Genomic DNA, 16,446 nt, shown 5'->3' with positions numbered 1-16,446 from the left:
GCACCAGGGAGGGGCTGAGTGAGGTCTCAGTGAGAGGCACCAGGGAGGAGCTGAGTAAGGTCTCAGTGAGAGGCACCAGGGAGAGGCTAAGTGAGGTCTCAGTGAGAGGCACCAGGGAGGGGCTGAGTGAGGTCTCAGTGAGAGGCACCAGGGAGGGGCTGAGTGAGGTCTCTGTGAGGGGCACCAGGGGGGGGCTGAGTGAGGTTTCAGTGAGAGGCACCAGGGAGGGGCTGATTGAGGCACCAGGGAGGGGCTGATTGAGGTCTCAGTGAGAGGCACCAGGGAGGAGCTGAGTGAGGTCTCAGTGAGAGGCACCAGGGAGAGGCTGAGTGAGGTCTCAGTGAGAGGCACCAGGGAGGAGCTGAGTGAGGTCTCAGTGAGAGGCACCAGGGAGAGGCTGAGTGAGGTCTCTGTGAGGGGCACCAGGGAGGGGCTGAGTGAGGTCTCAGTGAGAGGCACCAGGGAGGAGCTGAGTGAGGTCTCAGTGAGAGGCACCAGGGAGAGGCTGAGTGAGGTCTCAGTGAGAGGCACCAGGGAGGAGCTGAGTGAGGTCTCTGTGAGGGGCACCAGGGAGGGGCTGATTGAGGTCTCAGTGAGAGGCACAAGGGAGGGGCTGAGTGAGGTCTCAGTGAGAGGCACCAGGGAGGGGCTGATTGAGGTGTCTGTGAGGGACACCAGGGAGGGGCTGAGTGAGGTCTCTGTGAGGGGCACCAGGGAGGGGCTGAGTGAGGTCTCAGTGAGAGGCACCAGGGAGGAGCTGAGTGAGGTCTCAGTGAGAGGCACCAGGGAGAGGCTGAGTGAGGTCTCTGTGAGGGGCACCAGGGAGGGGCTGAGTGAGGTCTCAGTGAGAGGCACCAGGGAGGAGCTGAGTGAGGTCTCAGTGAGAGGCACCAGGGAGAGGCTGAGTGAGGTCTCAGTGAGAGGCACCAGGGAGGGGCTGAGTGAGGTCTCAGTGAGAGGCACCAGGGAGGAGCTGAGTGAGGTCTCTGTGAGGGGCACCAGGGAGGGGCTGATTGAGGTCTCAGTGAGAGGCACAAGTGAGGGGCTGAGTGAGGTCTCAGTGAGAGGCACCAGGGAGGGGCTGAGTGAGGTCTCAGTGAGAGGCACCAGGGAGGGGCTGATTGAGGTCTCAGTGAGAGGCACAAGGGAAAGGCTGAGTGAGGTCTCAGTGAGAGGCACCAGGGAGGGGCTGAGTGAGGTCTCAGTGAGAGGCACAAGGGAGGGGCAGAGTGAGGTCTCAGTGAGAGGCACCAGGGAGGGGCTGATTGAGGTCTCTGTGAGGGGCACCAGGGAGGGGCTGATTGAGGTCTCAGTGAGAGGCAACAGGGAGGGGCTGAGTGAGGTCTCAGTGAGAGGCACCAGGGAGGGGCTGAGTGAGGTCTCAGTGAGAGGCACCAGGGAGGGTCTGAGTGAGGTCTATTTGAGGGGCACCAGAGAGGGGCAGATTGAGGTTTATGTGAGGGGCACCAGGGAGGGGCTGAGTGAGGTCTCTCTGAGGGGCACCAGGGAGGGGCTGAGTGAGGTCTCTGGGAGGGGCACCAGGGAGGGGCTGATTGAGGTCTCTGTGAGGGGCACCAGGGAGGGCATGAGTGAGGTCTCTGTGAGAGGCACCAGGGAGGGGCTGATTGAGGTCTCTGTGAGGGGCACCAGGGAGAGCCTGAGTGAGGTCTCTGGGAGGAGGACCAGGGAGGGGCGGATTGAGGTCTCTGTGAGGGGCACCAGGGAGGGGCTGAGTGAGGTCTCAGTGAGAGGCACCAGGGAGGGGCTGAGTGAGGTCTCACTGAGAGGCACCAGGGAGGGGCTGAGTGATGGCTCTCTTCAGGGGTACCAGGGAGGGGGTCAGTGTGGAGGGGCCAATTGATTGGGGTCTCTCCAAGGGGCTCCAGGGAGGGTAGGGGCCAGGATTATGGTGGGTGAAGTTTTACCTGCTCGGATTGGTTGAGCTTTGGGAAAAGTCACAGAATGGATGACATCACTGCTTAAAATGTCAGCTCCGTGTCTGGTCTTCAGTGGTGGGGGAGAGCAGCGCCCGCCAGCGAGGCTTCTGTCAGTGTGGAGGCGATGAGAGACCTGGACGCTTGGGAATAAGACCCCTAAACTCCCCAATAATGCAGAATACCTCCCCTGTATGTACGCAGAGCGGTCACAGGATGGGGCAGGGGCCGCCGAAATAGACTGAAGATCGAAAGGTCCCAGGTTTCGGCAGATGCTTTTTCTTTGAAACATGTTATAACATATGAATACTGTACGGTCAAACTTGAAACCCGCGAAAACTTTGGTAAAATGAAACGCCCCCGCACTTCTTTCTGAATCCTCTTTCATTCCTTATTTATTTTCTTTATTGACACACCTTTCTCGCAATCCTACTCCGAATAAGGGTCACTTTAGAGTCTATTCCCCGGGGTGTGGGCACCTTTCCTAAGTCTATATAATACTTTCTCATCCCCATCCAACAGAGCTTTCGATAGCTCAGTTGGTAGAGCGGAGGACTGTAGTGGAGTGACTGTCATCCTTAGGTCGCTGGTTCAAATCCGGCTCGAAGGATTTTTGCAAACTCTTCTTTTTTTCCCTCTGCTTCACATTAGAAAGCGCCTCTTTCTCGGTCCCTCACACGCCGGGGCTTTTCCTGCCTCCCCTCTTCACCTTTACAGCCTCCAGCGAGGGGGGGGGGGATCTCTCCCCCCCTTCCCTGTGTGCAGCCCCCGCTGCACTCCCCATCATCAGGTGGAGGGGCCCCTGGACTGGAGAGCCACTCAGGGGCCCGTCTGAAGCAGCCCTGGGAGCTGGTTGTGGTGACTCTGGCATCAGGGGCTGCTGCTGAGAGCGTCTGCTGGGAGGCGAGAGGGTTGTTGTGAGGTGTGAGGAAGGAGTGTGTTTGTGTGTGTATGGTGGGAGAGAGTGTGTGTGTTTGTTGAGCCCGTGGCCCCCTGTGTTGGTGTCAAGGAGCTGAGAAATGAGAGACATCAATGACAGGCAGGACAGGGCTCCTTGAAGGACACGACAAGCAGAAAACAGTGGAACTGTTCCTCGTTAGTATAGTGGTCAGTATCCCCGCCTGTCACGCGGGAGACGGGGAGGATATACATTTTTTTATACTCCACATATATTTTGAAAGCAGAAGGATTGAACATCTATTTTAAATGTAATCTATAATGTGACACTGACGCTAATGGATATTACACTTTTCATTAATGATCACATCTCATCTATTGTAAAAGATTTTCTAATGCAATCACAAACCTTTTAAGATCGATCTCGGGAAAGTTTTAAGAGACACGTTTTGGGAAGGATATCATTTTAAGCTTCTGTGTACGTTCTTGAAAAACACAAAACGTGTAATGGAGAGTTATTAGTTACATAAAAAACAAAGTACTATGTAATAAATACAATATATTTAAACTAGTGTTTTTTCACACTAAATTAATAAATCGATGGTGCGGGCTCTGACTGAAGGTTAATATGAAGGAGAAATGTATTTATCTTTATAAACGTAATGGTTTACAACTTACAGGCACATTGTGAAAGCAAAAGTACCACTAACCCGGAAGTACCCGCCCCGCCCTCCTTATCAGAGATTTTATATTCTCATAGTCCAGGCATTACTGCCAAAATCAGATCCGATTGTTGCAGTGTATTCTGGGACTTGTAGTCCCGTTTCTAACTATCTAAACTAAGGGCGAGGGGACTCAGGATCCAAAGCAAAAAAAAAAAAACACGGGCTGGGTGAAGTGCTGGTGCTCGGATCTGGGAAACTTGAGACCTTTGTCGAGGCCTGGGACGAGCTGTAGGGGTCCCTGAGATGATCTGCAGCCCTCCAACAGTGGTCCCCGAGATGTGCTGGCCCACGAGAATGGTAAGTATTTTTTTCCTTTATGCTTAACTTGTTCTTGCTGTTTTTCCTCTCCAGTTGTAGTGTGTTACGAGGGTCTTCTATTTTTTCGGCACTTTGAAACTCTTAAAAAACACACTGTCTATTTAAATTCCTTTCTTCATGGTCTGCCTCAAAGTAGTGTGTTTTCTGTGTCTGTTGATGATTTCTTAAGTTTATTAAATACTAGCTTGAGACTGTTAACCTGATGTGGTGTTGTTGTTACCTCCAATAATTGAATCACATGACCCATAACAACATACAGCCTCACACTGGGACTTGGAACATGCTCAGATAAACGTATGTAGCGTTCCCTGGTGGTCTAGTGGTTAGGATTCGGCGCTCTCACCGCCGCGGCCCGGGTTCGATTCCCGGTCAGGGAAGGTGACATTTTTTCTTACTTTTAGTGTATGGTTCTGTAGAAGGATTCATTTTATTTTTTATTTTGATCATATCAAATTTCTCGATTTTTTTTAAAAAAATCACAAGTATTTCATTACATGTGTTTCTTCTTTATGTAACTTGACTCAAATAATGACGACTTATCGGGTACAGAGACAAAACACTGATAGAAAAGTGACAGCTTGTTCACGAAGCTTATTCTTCACGACTGATGTCCTACCATTTTTAGGTCTCGCCTAGCGTAATGCGTAAGGAATCGCTTTGCGAGAGATGTAGAGAGCTGCTCCAGGAAAGCTTACCAAGGGGCTTTTCAATGCGGATTATGGACAGTGCATTTCATTTATTTATGCGTATTTATATAGCACTGACTTTACCCGAAGGCGTCAGAGCGCTTCACAATAGGAACAGAACTGATACATGAGGAGAACATTACACTTGAATAGATTACAAAAGCAGACGTTGAGTTACATGAGGTAGAAGTGACAATTGTGAGCAAATAAAATACATGAGGTAGCAAATAGTGCACAGGAGGAAAAAGTGACAAGTGTGCAGGTTACAAGAGAAAACAAAGTACAATTAGAGGTATAATACTGCAATATATGCTAGACACTCAGGCACAAGAACAAACGTTACGTAGGCAATGGTGGCACTTGTGCAAGTATAAAAAGGCAAACAAAATGTGCGAGGTAGCAAACAGTGTGTCACAAGAGACAAGTTGCGTTTGCAATGTTACAAAAGAGTACCAAACACAGGTAGAAGGATAATACTGCAATAAATGGAAAACACTCCGACCACAAGAACACACTGGGAAGGCACTTCCATAGTCATGGAGAATAGAATTTTCAGTAATGGGAGGTCTTCCTTCAGATAATAGAGACAACGCGAATTACTTTTTGAGATGTCTATGGAGGAGGAGAACTTTGAGGTCCGTTTTGAAGGCCTGGGAGGAGGCGGTGGTCCGGAGCTGAGGCGAAGGAAGTTCCAGATTCTCACTGCGTTGCCTGAAAAGGATTGGGCCATCGATCTTTCCTTCTTGAAAGTGGGGGGTTCAAGCAGTAGATTTTCTGCATTAAGTGATGGTCTAGAGCAGTGTTTCCCAAACTGTGGTCCGCGGATCCCCAGGGGTCCGTGACACATTCCCATGGGGTCCTCAGGCAGTAATTTTAAAAGCACAAAGTTCTTTGTAGATTTAGCAGTGTCAAGATAACGTCAGTGATTAATGTACCTGCTGGAGAGAGGTGGGAGTGTTGTCAAGTGGCAGCTTTAACTTATCTAATGTAGCACAGAGGGTTAATATGCCTACTGCAAAGAACATGTACCATGCATTTTAAAAAACAGTTTTTTATGTGCATGGTTACTGGGTTACTGCTTTTGTCACAGAGATGCTTTCGTTACTGTGCAGTTCATAAGTGATAATCATATTCTAGCATAGTGACCTTTAAACTGTCATCAAAGAGCTGCTTGCAAACTGCATGGTACAATTTAGAAACATATGTTTTTTTCCAAGTCTTTCATTATCCGATGCTGCTAAAAAGGTTTATTTGGGAGGAAATGCATTTTTATTGTTAAAGTCAATGCTAACCACTGTGTTATGTTCTGAATCCTAACTTTGTGCTTCTCTAGACCAAGCAGTCTTTAAAAATGCCTACCATTATGAATGACATGTGAATCCTACACCTTGTAGTCGTATTTGCCTTATGTAACATTTTATATACACTGACTTACACAAATGAATCATTGTCTCTAGGGGGCAGATTTACAAGGAAAGTGACTCAGTGTGTGCTGCAAGCCATTTGGCTGCGCCGCCCTGAGTCACTTTCAAAGCACAGGGATGCGGCATATTTACAACAATATGACGCATCTCTGTACTTCCCCCTGCGCTGGCACACAAACTGCTCCCGATGAGCCTGCACAGGCACATTTGCACCATGGTGCAAGGATGCCTGCATCGTGGGGAGATTGTTTATATGCAGGAAGGGTTCACTTCCTGCACATAAACAATCCGCAATGACGTTTTTCAACTTCTAAGTGTGCTGCATTAGCACACATAAAACTTGCAAAACGTCATTGTTTTACTGATGGTTTATGTGCAGGAAGGGACACTTTCCTGCACATAAACAATCACCAGAGGTGATATCCTCTTTCTATGCGTGCTGCAGAATGCAACACGCATAGAAAGAGGAAAAAACAAGAAGAAATTAATAAATGTTTCCACGTTGCGCCTCCGTACACCTCCCCTGGGGAGGCATAGCATTCAGACACCTTTCCAGATTTACGAATTATAGTACATTTGGAAATGTGTCTGGTTTCATGGGTGTTGTGTGGGAACACCCACAGCAACACCCATGGAATGTCCCTTTGAAGCAAAGTGCTGTGTGCAAATGGGCCATATTTACAAGGAAATGTCACACAGGGTGGCTTTTCCTGCCTTGGAAATATGGACCACTAAAATGCGCCACTGGTGCGTCACTTTTTGTGACGCACCCGTGGCGCAAGGGGCTTGCGAATCTGCCCCTATATGTGTGTGATGTAAGGTGCTCTGACATCCTTCAATGGTATGAGAGATGCTATAAAACAATTGAAATACATGTGACAGAGGTGCTATGGAGAGATGAGAGTCACTGTTGGAGGGTGCTAATAAGGGAATCATTGAAGAACCACAACAAAGATTGTCGTTTCCTGGTGCATAGTAAGGTCATCATTAACTATTCTTTAAAAGCTGATACAATTCAATATATAATGATACATTTGTTGTAGAATGCACCATTGTTTCCTACACTTTCTTGGGGGGAGAGCCTCCCAAAGCCCCCTTTGTAGTGGTCATGCTCCCTCACTGCACTTGGTGTGCATTGTATGGGGACTAATCTGAAAACGTTTGCCAGGGCTGCTTTGGGTTTCCAGACTGTCCCTGGCAGGGGCCTCGTACTGAGAAATAAAACCAACCATTTAAAAGTTAGTTATGGAGATGCAGCACTAACCTTCCTGTTTTTTGCAAATTCTTTCAATATAAAATACTAAAATCCTTAGTAATTATAGTATTTGTTTTGTGTGCACATGTGTGTTTATTGTTTTCAAATAACTGTTTTAATGTTTGAAATGTAAATCATACAAATTGCTTAGAGGTCCCCGGCTTCCAGTGGTGACTCAATGGGGGTCCTCAGGAGTCAAAAGTTTGGGATCCACTGGTCTAGAGCCTCCAGAGAGTTTCAGTTTATTCACCAGGTAGCGAGGAGAGGAGGAGTGCAAGGCTTTGTGGGTGATACAGGCAGTCTTGTAGATAACTCTAGCCTCGGTGGAAAGCCAGCGGAGGGTGGATAACATCGGTGTGATGTGGTCGCTTCTTTTGGCCCCATAAATGAAACGAGCTGCTGAATGGAGAACAGATTTAAGGGAGGACAAGTGGGATTTGGGGAGGCCAGTAAGAAGAGAATTGCAGTAGTCCAGTCTGGAGAGAACCAGCGAGTGCACCAGGGTTATAAGGTCCTGTTCCGGAAAGAAGCGATGGATTCCCCAAAGAAGGCGCAGTTGGTATTGAGCAGACTTTGCAATGGAATTGATGTGGGATATTAGATTGAGTTTTTTGTCGAGTATGACACCAAGGGATTTTGAGCTGTCGACAATGATGGGTTTATTGTTAAGTAGATTCATCTGATCCATCCATGATTGAACCGGGGGAGGAGAGAGTGAGGAGGAGAAGAGGAGGAATTCAGTTTTGGAGGGATTCAGAATCAGTTGATGAGTTGACATCCAGTTTTGAATGTGGTCGGAAGTAGAGCTTAGGATGGAGAGATCGTGAGTGGAGGCAACCTTGAGGTAGATTTGAGTGTCGTCTGCATACAGATGATAGTGGATCCCGGATTTGCTTAGGAGATTTCCCAGTGGTTCTCAATAGAGATTGAACAATGTGGGTGCAAGTATAGAGCCTTGAGGAACACCTTGACTTACCGCCACAGGAGATGAAAGACTGTTCGCTATTTTGATCATTTGGGATCTATCAGGGAGGAAGGAAGCAAACCATTTAAGCACAGTGCCCTCCATGCCCATTCTCTGTTGAAGAGTGTTGAGGAGGGTGTTGTGATTGACAGTGTCAAAGGCTGCAGAAAGGTCAAGGAGAATTAGAAGACAGGATCCCTTCGAATCGAGTATCCTCAGTGCGTCATCAACCACTTGCAGTAGGGCTGTTTCAGTGCTGCAGTTTTGGATGAAGCCGGACTGACAATTGTCAAGAAGATCATTGTCCTTGATATGACAAGAGAGTTGTTTCGCTACACATCTTTCTGTGATCTTCGCAAGAAAGGGTAGGTTAGTGATGGGGCGGAAGTTGTGAGGTCCGTCGCATCAGCAGTGGGTTTTTTAAGCAGAGGGGTGACCTGCCCAGTTTTGAAGGAGAGAGGAAGGGAGCCTTGACAGAGGGAGAGGTTGACCAGAGTGGTCCAATAGGAAAGGGAATGGGTATAGAAGTCAATGGCAATGGCACTGGGGATGGGGTCCAGAGAATGGTTGGAGGGCTTTGTTTCACGGATGCACTTGAGAAGGGCATCTTCAGATATGGGGTCAAAGTTCTGCCAAATGGCTGAGGATTTGCGCTCCTCTGGAGGGGCAGGATGAGCGACCTGATCCACAAGTGATTTCACTTTTTCATCGAAGAATATAGCGAAATTCTCTGCTCTCCTTGTAGAATCCTCCAACTTGGAGGTTGGGGGAGAGAAGTTAGGAATCTTGATGAGATCGATTAGTTTTTTGGGTCTATTTTTGGCTGAGTCAAGGAGGGTTTTGAAGTGCGCCGCTTTCCCAAGGAAGATGTGCTCGTGGTACTTGGATCTTGCTGAGCGAAGCGTGACCAAATTATTGGTGGAGGACACTTGCCTCTATTGTTTCTCCAGGAATCTTAGCTGCTTCCTTTCTTCATAGAGGAATTTGTTGAACCAAGGTGCTGAGGGAGTGGGCCTTATCCTTTTGCTTTTGAGTGGAGCGACGTTATTGATTTCGGCTGCAAGGACTGTGAGGCATTGGGAGGTGAGTTCGTCAACATCTAGGTTCGGGTCTAGCCTTGGAAGTGATAACAAAGCTGATTCACAGAGGGGGCCAACATCAATATTTTTAGCATCACAGAACCAGGAGATAGCCCTCTTAGGTTGGCCAAGAGTTATAGAGTGTGATTGTTGAAGAGAGAATGGGATGAGGAGGTGGTCAGACCAGTCTACATGAATAGGGGTAGTGATAGAAAGCATGCCTGCTTTAGAAATAACAAGGTCCAGGATTGAGCCCTTAGACTGTGTTGATTCTGTGCAGTGTTGGATAAGATCGTTTGCAGAGAGGAAGGTGGCCAGCGAGTTCGCAGAAGAGTCTTGCGGTAAGCCCCAGTGGAGATTGAAGTCACCCATGAATGTCTGATTGTCACTTTGCGAGTATTGGTCGCTGATGAAGTCAGTGAGTTCCTCCATAAACGAAGGGCCACTACGAGGCGGGCAGTAAATTACATGGAATCTGAGGGGTGAGCGGTGGTGCAATTGAAGCTCAAGAGAAGGCATTCAAAGGTGTGGGAGGAGCTGATAGGAGGCGCCTTAAGTTGAAGGGAGTTTCTAAAGATGACTGCCACACCTCCCCCGTGTTGTCAGTTCTGTCATGTGCATGTGCTCCGTGCGCGTGCACAAACCAGCCACGTCACAAACTACCATTGATCTGTGCCTCAGAGACTTCAAAGCTGCCGCTCCCCGCCCCCGCATCGGACTTCAAAGGAATGTGCTCCCCGCACCCCCGCCACAGCAATGCAGAGAGCTTGTTAATCCTCCTTGTGATAAAACCAGCCGCTGCCGCTCCCCGGGAAAGTTTGCTCGAGCTATCTCCTTCACTAAACACCACCTCTCGTTCTTGTTCGTCTTCACGTCTCATCCTTTCTTCTCAGCGCCCCTCTCATTCACCCTCCGTCTTCTTCATTTCTCTCCACTCCCTTGTCATATTTTTTATTTAACTCCTTTCTCGCATTTTATTCTCTCTTCTTGTTTCCCTTCTCTGCGTTCCTCTCACCTCGCCTCTCACCCCCACCCGTACTTCTGTTCTCCTTTGCTTTCTCTTCCATTTTCTCTTCTTACCTCACCTCATCACTCTTTCTTCCTCTTAGTCTCTTTCTGTCATGTATTACCTTGTCTTTTAAATTCCTTTATCTTTCCTGTATTCCACCCTTTAATTTTATTTCCCTCATCTCCTTTCCCTCCCCTTGCCTCTCTCTGTTTTATTTCCATGGCTTTTTCTCTAGTTGCTCCTCATTTCGCATCGTTTCCTTTCACATTTTTCTCTTCTTCTCATCCACACTTCCCTGAACCTAACTCCCAATCTCCTTTCTTTCCTGTAGGTGTTATCCAGTCTTCTCTCCTTCCATCTTGCAGAACTTCTTTTTTTTTTTTTTAATATATTTTTATTGGGATTGTGGTACAATAAAAGAACATAAAAAAGATTCATACAATATTACAGCAAAGATCATAGCTCAGACCATAAGGTTAATAAATTACACAAGATCTGCAATAAAACCTAATCAGGGGGGAATAAAAAGTTAGTGATAAAAACATTACAGTAGAAAAAAAGCCATCCGATCTTGCGGCAGCAGCTGGGTGGCAAAAAGTGCCCAAATTAACTTCAATCCACCTCATACTCCAGTTTGTAACCGGGGCTCAGAGGCGTTCACCCATCTCACGTTTCCTGATTCCTTTCAATTCATAAAGACATGACTCATTATTATGAATCCCCACTAATCTGAAGAGCCACATCTGGAAGGACAGGGCAACCGCATCCTTCCAACCTGCGGAAATCAGGATCCGGAGTACTGCTACTGATATAAAAACTAAAGCCTATTCGTCCTTCCCCAGGTTCAACCTTGGATTGGTGCCGAGCAACATCAATGTAGGGGATAGATCAATAACATGACCTAGCAGCCCCTCCCAGAATTTCATTATCTCGCTCTTGATAGAATCCAGCCAAATGCAATGAGAGAACATATGTACTATATCTGCTTGACCTTCGTTGCATCTGGGGCAACTATAATTTTCCCTTAATCCCCAATCAAATAGCTTTGCAGGTGTATGGTACAAGTTAAATATAGTTCTGAAGATTGGAATCTCTAAATACCTGTTTATTCAATAAGAGGGCCAGGTCCAGGTCCACGTCTGGATCCCCCAATTTTGAAGCCCAGTTAGATTCCATCTTCTCAATGTCATCCTGAATTCTCTCAACTAAGCAATTATAGACAATCTTGATCTTTTTACAGCCTCTTACTAATATCTCACACAAGGGAAAATCGACCTTAGCCGGCACCCAGGGTCTTATTGCCCCCATAGTGCGTGCTATTTGGCCACATAAGAGCCAGTGGTTCCCTGGGATGCCAAATTTATCCTGCAATATCTCGAACCCCAATATCTTATCATCCCCCAAGATGTCTCCCAAGGTATTGATCCCATTCCCTTCCAGGTCTGAAAGTTTCTATTGGTTTTTAATTGCGGAAAAATATTGGGGTTACACAAATGTAGATAAGGGTTCAGTTTTGGGACATTGAAACATTTCAGGATAGATTTCCAAGCCAGCCAAGAGGCATACAAGGTCTTTAAACGTGCTTTCTTATAGAATCGTCATTCTATCTCGCAAAGCAGAAGACCATGTGCCTTGCAACCCAACAGCATCCTAAAAATCGGGGGCGGACTCTATCCTTCTTCTGCCTCGATCCCTATGTCTATATCAGACTGAACTAGAATGGACATTTGAGTCAAGAGGCAGGACCAATGATATAGTCTTAACTTCGGGAGGGCCATCCCTCCCTTTTCCCTAGGAAGCGACATAAGATTGGTAGAGCGCCTAATCCTACCGTATTGCCAAACAAATCTTATAAAGGTGGATTCCAACCTTTTCATTATTTTTTCCTCTATTAATAATGGAATGGCACGAAACAGATACAGCACTCTGGGAAACATTAGCATTATTAGGGCGTTCACTCTTCCTACCAAAGAAAGATGCAACATATCTATTCTCTTGAGTTCTGTTTCAATGGCCTTTATAAGTGGGGGATAGTTCTCCTCGACTTTTCTTTCCAACGATGCGTTAATCATTAGAAAAGATCCCGTCTAGGGTGTGGCACGCTACATGTGAGGGGGATTTGACCAGTTGTGAGAAGCCACAGCTGTTCATACATTCCAAAAGGGTTTGTGTGTCTTGACTTAGGTTGTTCTCTAAATGAAAGTTAAAATCCCCAAGAAGAGTAAAATTTGTTCTTTCTAGGTAGGGCTCCAGACTATTGCACAAGTCCTGACTAAAGGATGCCCTAGGGCCCGGTTGCCTGTAACAAAAAACACCAGAAAAACTGTCTGTAGGGTGCGTGTTTATGGAAAAATATAATGCCTGGTATTGGTCGAGCGATGAGGTGAGTTGTTCAGAGAGACAAGTGAAGGTGTCCCTGAACAGAATGTCACGTGCAAAGTTAGGCAGATAAACATAGAAAAAATATTCTTCACTTCTTTCCATATATCACAGTAGTACCAAACGCTGAAATGCATTAACCCCTTCCGTGCTCGTAACGGAACCACTCCGTCACAAGCCACGGACGCGCTGTGCTGGTGACGGCGTGGTTTTGTCACGGCGCGGCCGCCCCGCCCACGCTGCAGGAATTACGCGCCTGCGCGGCCGTTCTAATGAGCTGGCGGGGCCGTGACGGAACCACTCTGTCACAAGCACAGCACGCCCGTGGCTTGTGACAGAGTGGTTCCGTCATGAGCATGGCGGTGCTGCGCGGCCCTCTCCCCCCCCAGCGCCACAGCGGAATTACCGCCGCAACAAGGGGTTAAGAAAAAATTGCAAACAAATAAACAAATACACATGTAAACAAAGCATTCAATGAGCATAAAAGATGTACAGCTACGCAAACAACAATTGAACCCGGTGAACACTTGTTTTTAGAGCTAAAATCTCATGTGTTGCACCAATTTGGTCAACCGATATGCAATTACACCACAATGATACGGAGTACAAATAGGCAGGTAATAGCAGCAGTCAATTGTGCAAATACACAAAATATTAATAAACTGTTGATGTATACGAAAACAATGTATTTTTAACATAAAAAGCAAAATATCGCTGTCTTTAAACCTGTTTCATTATTCCTGCCCTGCCCATGTAATGTGCCTATACCAACACGGGTAAAGCCCTAGTGGGTCCCTGTGCAGGATTTTAAAAAGATGGCAGAATTCTGTGGACACATATCACACTATGGTGCACCTTGGCCATCGCGTTGTGCATTACGTACATCCATTTAATGCCCCAGATACCACCCTAGTGGGTCCAATTTGCTTGTATTTACCATTGAATATAGATGTGCTGTCTAAAGAATGGTGCCAGGATAAAATCATATGTATGTATCCAAAAAGGGAAAGAAAGGAATTGATAGTGATGGCCTTTACATAATTTTAGAAACTACATTCTATATTTATTAATTCATAAATATCTAAATAATTATTACTATTATCCTATAAATCCTAAAACCCTTTACATGTATAGGAGCCTAAAATCCTAATAAATAGTTAATGCCCCATAAATATTAAAAATCAAATTCAATTCATGTTAAATTAAATAAATAGGAACCTAAACCCTAATAAATATGTATTGGCTCATAAATATCTAAAATCAGATTCAATGTTTGGTTTGCTAATTACTTGGATCAATCACTGCCTGTCATTGTGCTGTATGGAGCAGCAAATACATGCCTGGTAGGCTATTCTATGTCCTCTGCCTGGAAAAAGTGCTGGTGCCCAAAAATAAAAAAAAGTGTTTAAAATTACATTATAGAAAATGCCTCTACTTGCATCGAGGAGGTCAGACATATGCATTGATGTTATGGAACATGTGCTAAAAGTTGACAAAACTAATATGAGACTGGTTTAAAGGCATGTGAAGAAATCTTTGCTTGAGTTCAACCCATTAGGCGTTTTAGTGTCCAGCTCGAGGATGTATCTGGTTTCTAATATCCTCAACAAGGCTTCTCGGTCACCACCACGTCTAAGTGGCGGAACCATATCAACCACAAAATAACTTAGGTGTTCCAGGCGACTATCATGGACATTCTTAAAATGCCTGGCTACTGGATATGATGCATCCTAATTACTGATTGCCCTCATGTGCTGGAGCATACGTTTGTGGACCTGCAACTTGGTACTACCAACATATTGCAGGCCACACGTACTCTCCAGCAGATAAATAGCAAAATCAGTTTTACAAGTCAGCTTTTTGAATATAGTTTGAGGAGCATCATAAAAGGGAGTTCTGTATGATGCTGTACTCTTTCCTAGATTTGATGAATCCTTTGGTTGTCTGTAACCAGGTATTCTTGGTTACCACCTCCGGACTGCTTTTTACGAGCATATCACTCATAGCGCGTGCTTTCCGGAAGATGACTTTGGGAGCTTCTGTCAAGGATTCACCAATCACGGGGTCATTACGAATTACTGCCCAATTCTTATTAAAGATTTTGCGCAGAGCACGATGTTGGTGGCTGTATGTTGTTATTAGTCTTGGGGGGTCAGCAGAGGTTGTAGGTACAGTGGCTTCTACATCAGTTCTAGCACTGAGACATGGGGCTGTAGACCTAGAAATGGACCTGGTTTTCATGATCGCCTTATCTATAATTTCAGCAGAATAACCCCTAGCCAGAAACCTTTTCTTGCTGTCACTCTGGGCTAAGAAAAAATCCTCGTCCACCCTACAAATGCGTCTGATACGCAGCATCACACCATAGGGTATGCTGCGTATCAGATTGCCCGGATGGTGACTGGTGGTGTGGAGCACTGTGTTGCCTGCCGTTACTTTGCGGTGCAATTTGGTCTCAAGCCTACAATTCTGGACATACACCTCCACATCCAAAAAGTTTACAGACATCTGGCTAACCTGTGCTGTGAACTGCAAATTGAGGTTGTTAACATTGATTTCTTGAATGAACACAGACGCTGCTGCTCTGACCCCTTCGAAATGAGAAACAAATCGACGATGTAACAATAACAGACTACTATGTTATCATTAAGAACTGTTTTAACATGTATATAAGTGACTGCATAAATAAGTAAATCTTTTATCATATTTATCTAGAATTCCTTCACAATTGAATTACAAAAAAAATACATTAATTTAAAGTACAACACTTGAAAACCATCATTTATTAAATGTATTTTAATGTACATATATTACCTTCCTTATACATATATATACCTTCCATGTACATATGTATGTATATATTTATTACTTTTCTTCTAATTCAGCTTATTCAAGGCACTACCCTATTTATCACCCTATACTGCTCTCAACATATCCTCTACCTCAACTCTCGGACTCATCTCAAACCTCATTCTACTACTCTTTCCAATACACTACCCTATTTCGGACCCTATACCGCCATCAATGTATCCTTTTATAGAATTCTTTATTTGCACAGTTAGCATTTTGAGTCCAGTCTGAATAGTACCTTTTCTTAGCTTTTTGATAGCTGACTTGTATAATCTGTTAACTTTCTGTAGGTGAAGTGTGTCTTGATTGATGTTTGTTTTGAGCAGGCACGTTACAGCTTTCTAATTTGTTGTTTTAACTCTTTTATCTCTGTATTTCTCCAAGGTGCCTGTTTGCTTTTGTTCTGTTGTGCATTTTTTTAATCTTCTTTTCTTTGTTTGAACAAACAATCCATCCAATTACACAAAAGTTGTCAGACAGTTATGCATCACAAGGACTCCATTACAAGGAGAGCAACAATATGCATGTGCGGTAGAGGACAGATATATCAGACTGGGTATTACATTGCAATTGTTTACATCCACAGTACTCCCAGATCTGGATCCCCATCCCTCAACCATTGTTAAGTGTTATACTTCTCCCATGGGCTCCATATTTTTCCTACTTCTTTGGGCAGCCCCTGCTCTTGTAGATTACTTTTTCTGCCAATCAGCACCAGTCCATATCCGCTATCCAGTTGAAGATTTTCGGGGGATCCTCAGCCCCCCACAGCTATGCAATATTATGTTTTGCCACCCCAGAAGCCAGCATTAGACATTTCTGTATGTGCGTGGGCCATCAGTATCCCCCCGTGATCCCGAGTAGGTGCCAGTGTGCCTCCGGTTAAATGCGCATCCACGGATCCTCCGACATCCCCCCGGCAACAC

At 45.7% G+C, this 16,446-nt stretch overlaps 2 non-coding genes across 2 annotated transcripts; both read left to right on the top strand.

Moving 5' to 3' along the window:
* The first annotated feature begins 2,458 nt into the window (after positions 1-2,458).
* TRNAY-GUA (transfer RNA tyrosine (anticodon GUA)) lies at positions 2,459-2,544 on the top strand. The gene is given in 2 exon segments: positions 2,459-2,495; positions 2,509-2,544. It is a non-coding gene; the product is annotated as a tRNA-Tyr (tRNA).
* Positions 2,545-4,179: 1,635 nt separating this feature from the next.
* On the top strand, positions 4,180-4,251 carry TRNAE-CUC (transfer RNA glutamic acid (anticodon CUC)). The gene has a single exon. It is a non-coding gene; the product is annotated as a tRNA-Glu (tRNA).
* The last annotated feature ends 12,195 nt before the right edge of the window (positions 4,252-16,446 follow it).

This window comes from Lissotriton vulgaris, chromosome 1_1 (assembly GCF_964263255.1).
Source record: "Lissotriton vulgaris chromosome 1_1, aLisVul1.2, whole genome shotgun sequence".
NCBI classification, from domain to species: domain Eukaryota; kingdom Metazoa; phylum Chordata; class Amphibia; order Caudata; family Salamandridae; genus Lissotriton; species Lissotriton vulgaris.
This window is presented reverse-complemented; position numbering and strand designations above follow the sequence as displayed.